General features: G+C 45.4%; 1 long non-coding RNA gene across 1 annotated transcript in view; it reads right to left on the bottom strand.

The window, feature by feature from the left end:
- Nucleotides 1–1,438: 1,438 nt before the first annotated feature.
- The window catches only part of LOC116069933, a 19,663-nt gene continuing 16,998 nt past the window's right edge, over nt 1,439–4,103 (bottom strand). Inside the window, exon 4 of the long non-coding RNA XR_004110219.1 lies at nt 1,439–1,506. This is a non-coding gene — a long non-coding RNA (uncharacterized LOC116069933). The remainder of the gene's footprint in view (nt 1,507–4,103) is intronic.

Below are 4,103 nucleotides of genomic sequence, written 5' to 3'. Positions count from 1 at the left end.
TTTTTTAACCCTAGCATCCTTAAGCATCAACCTCATAACTGCACCTGACATTCTAAAGCCCGGGCATTGAGAATGCTTCCCACTGTAGCCAGTATTTCAGATGCTCCCACAAAGTAAACATGCCACCCTTCAGTAGATGGCAGCACATCTCCCTGGCCCCTCCATGTGAGATCCTGCTTCATGTGGAATCTGTTTTCTCTGAATGTACCTACTCTTTTTAGATGCTAGTCCTTGGAAAAATATATTGCTTATTATATAAAGCGAGAGGTTCCTGCAGTTCCTGGAAAGAACATTAATTTCGAAATGAGATCAGCAGTGTCTTAATTTCACTGAGCTATCTCATACAGAAACAAGATATTAGACAAACTGAGTTGGAGACCCGCACTAATCACCAGTCTGAATTGGACTGGCTGGCTGCTGAGGCATGGAAGATGTAGCTCAGAGATTGCTGTGATCCTGAAGTCTGAAGAGAACATGGATGTGTGCCAGTTGATTCTCTCCTCTTTTAATCTCGTCAGTGTGTCTTGCAGTGATAATTTGATAATGAACAGCATACCACTTTTTAAAAACCATATAAATATTTTAAGTAGAACTAAAACCAAGATGCTGCTTAAAAATTTCATTATCAAAATATGCTCAGCCGTCAGAACTAGTCTAAGCTGTTTTCTCAGCAAACACGAATACTTTATGTACACGCCGGCTTTCACAGTACAGCGAAATTTAATTAAAGATTTTAGACAAACATTTCTGGGTTGTGGATTCATTTAAAACTAGAAGCTGGGGCCAGGTGTGATGGTGCACACCTGGAATACCAACATTTAGAAGGTGGGGGAAGGAAGGTCAAGAGTTCAAAGTTAGCCTCAGCTATGCTCGAGGCCAGCTGGGTTTATATATAAGACCTTGCCTCAAACACACAAGTGAGCAACAACAATGACAACAAAACCAAACAAATGAAAAATTATGAGGCTGACTCGGTAGCATATACCTATACACCTAGTCCTGGGAGGATGAAACAGGAGGGTTGAGAGTTCAAGGTCAACCTCCAACCAAAGGTTCCGGTGCGAGGAAGGAGCAAGAAGGGGCAAGTGAAGCAGACCAACCACATGGTGGCTCACAACCACCGGTAATGAGATCTGACTCCCTCTTCTGGTGCGCCTGAAGACAGCTACAGTGAATTACGCCAGAGCGAGCGGGCTCAGAGCCAGTGGGGCCGGCAGAGGTCCTGAGTCCAATTCCCAGCAGACACCCACATGATGGCTCACAGCCATCTGTACAGCTACAGTGTACTCCTACACATAAAATAAATAAATCTTTTTTTTTTTTAAATAGTGTCAGGGATTGGTACTTGCCCATGGGATAGGTCTCAAGTTGGGCCAGTCATTGGTTGACCATTCCTTCAGTCTCTGCTCCATCCCCTGTGCCTGGAATTCTTGTAGACAGGATAAATTTTGAGTTGAAAGTTTTGTGGGTAGGTTGATGTCTCCATTGCTCCACTGGAACTCCTGCCTGGATACAGAAGGTGGCCTCTTCAGGTCCCCTATCCCCAAGGCTATGAGTCACAGCTAAGGTTGCCCCCATTGGTTCTCGAGCACCTCCCCTATCCCAGGTCTCATCCTGGAGATGCCCCCTACATTCCCAGCCCCATCAGTTGCAGATTTCTATTCATTCTCATGGCCATTTGGCCATCTCTCCTGTCCCTCTCTACATGTGATCCTGAATGTCCCCTTCCATTCCTTTCCCCATCTTTTCTGCCTCCCAGTTCCCTCCCTCTATCTTCCTCTTATGACTATTTTATTCCTCCTTCTAAGTGAAATTCAAGCATCCTCACATGGGCCTTCCTTCTTGTTTAGCTTGTCTGGGTCTGTGGAGTGTAGCATGGGTATCTTATATTTCATGGCTGATATCCACTTATCAGTGAGTTCATATCATGCATGTCCTTTTGGGTCTAGGTTACCTCAATAAGGATGATATTCTCAAGTTTCATTCATTTGCCTGCAAAATTCATGATGTCTTTGTTTTTAATAGCTGAATAGTATTCCATTGTGTAGATGTACCACATTTTTTTCTTTTTTTTTAAAAAAAGACTTATTTATTTATTATATGTAAGTACACCATTGCTGTCTTCAGACACTCCAGAAGAGGGTGTCAGATCTCATTACAGATGGTTGTGAGCCACCATGTGGTTGCTGGGATTTGAACTCTAGACTTCTGGAAGAGCAGTCAGTGCTCTTTACCGCTGAGCCATCTCTCAAGCCCCGTACCACATTTTCTTTGCCCATTCCTCTATGAGGCTCCACCAAGCAGCTGACTCAGACAGATGTAGTCACCCACAGCCAAACAGTGGATGGAGCTTGGGGACTCTTATGGAGGAATAGAAGGAAGGATTGTGGGCCCCTAAAGGGATAGGAACTCCACAGGAAGACCAACAAAGTCAACTAACCTGGACGCTTGGGTCTGAGACTGAACCACCAACCAAAGAACAAACACAGGCTGGATCTAGGCTCCCCCATACATATGTAGCAGATGTGTAGCTTGGTCTTCATTTGGGTCCCAAACGACTGGAGAGGGGCTATCCCAAAAGCTGTTGCCTGTCTGTGGGATAATGTCTTCTAGGTGAGCTGCCTTGTCTGGCCTCAGTGGGAGAGGATGTGGCTAGCCTTGCAGAGACTTGAAGTGCCAGGGTTGGGGAATACGGGGGTGGGGAGAGCCTACCGGCTCAGAGGGGAAGGGGAAGGGGGATGAGGGAAGGATTGTGGGAGGGGGTGACTGGGAGGGGGCAGTGAGCAGTATATAAGGTGAATAAGTAAAAAAACAAACAAAAAACAACAACAAAAACAACTGAGTTATCTGAAGGTAAGTGTAGTAATTTGAATGAAAATGGCCCCCATAGGCTTACATATTTGTGTGCTTAATCCCCAATTGGTGAACTGTTCCAGAAGGATTAGAAGGATTAGGGGGTGTGGCCTTGTTGGAGGAAGTGTGTCACTGGTGGTGGGCTTTGAGGTTTCAAAAGCCCACACCAGTCCCAGTGTCTTGCTTTCTCTGTCTGTTACAGGCAGATCAGGACGTAGCTCTCAGCTATCGCTCCAGTACCATGCCTGTTTGCTTCCCACCATGATGATCATAGATTAACTATAAAACTGTAAGCAAGCACCCAATTAAATGCTCTTGGTTTTGTTTTGTTTTGTTTTGTTTTGTTTTTTGAGACAAGGTTTCTCTGTATAGCCCTGGCTGTCCTGGACCTCACTCTGTAGACCAGGCTGGCCTGGAACTCAGAAATCCACCTGCCTCTGCCTCCCAAGTGCTGGGATTAAAGGCATGCGCCACCACGGGCCGGCGCTCTTGTTTTTAAGAGTTGCCTTGACTGTGGTGTCTCTTCACAGCAATAGAACAGTGACTAAGACAGGTATCCTTTAAGCCTGGGGTGGATGAGCCTCTAGAGCCAGACCTACCATAAGGTTCGAGGACTCTGAAGCTCCAGCCGACTGTGTAACCACCTCTAGTTTTATCTATCCAGATTTAATGCTGAGTGGGTTGTGAGGGCCGAGAGACTGGTTCTCCCGCACAGATCTCAGCTGTGTTTGCTTTCCCCAAATACCAGAGCAATCCACTTGGGAGACATCCCCGGCTCAACACCTTAGTCACCCTGGAGGGAAAGGAGAGACTGGGGAACCTCCAGAGGGTGAGAGAACCGGCCCAGCCCATAGACTGCAACACTAGGTGTGGCCAGCAGAGGGCAATAATCCACGAAGGGTATAAACTGCTAACGTGATAGCTGTTACCTTTCCCCACGCCTCCACCCCCAACTCTACGGGACAAGATTCCAATTTTAGAGGACCCAGAAGGAAAGTGCTTCATTCTGTCTCCTCCTTGTTTAAAAAAAAAAAAATGCTTTGTTAGTAAACACACTTGTGCCCACTCAGCCTTTCACATCACAGTGCAATTTTTCTTTTCTTTTCACAGTTATAACCTTTCTGCTATACTTTAATTTATTTTACTTTAATTTTTAGAAAATATTTCCTGTTTTTACTCTCTATTCCCCTTCCTACACTTACCTTGGTTATGCAGTTCTCGTTATGGGGCAGTCTTTTTTTTTTTTTTTT

The sequence above is a fragment of the Mastomys coucha genome, unplaced genomic scaffold (assembly GCF_008632895.1).
Source record: "Mastomys coucha isolate ucsf_1 unplaced genomic scaffold, UCSF_Mcou_1 pScaffold22, whole genome shotgun sequence".
NCBI lineage: Eukaryota > Metazoa > Chordata > Mammalia > Rodentia > Muridae > Mastomys > Mastomys coucha.
This window is presented reverse-complemented; position numbering and strand designations above follow the sequence as displayed.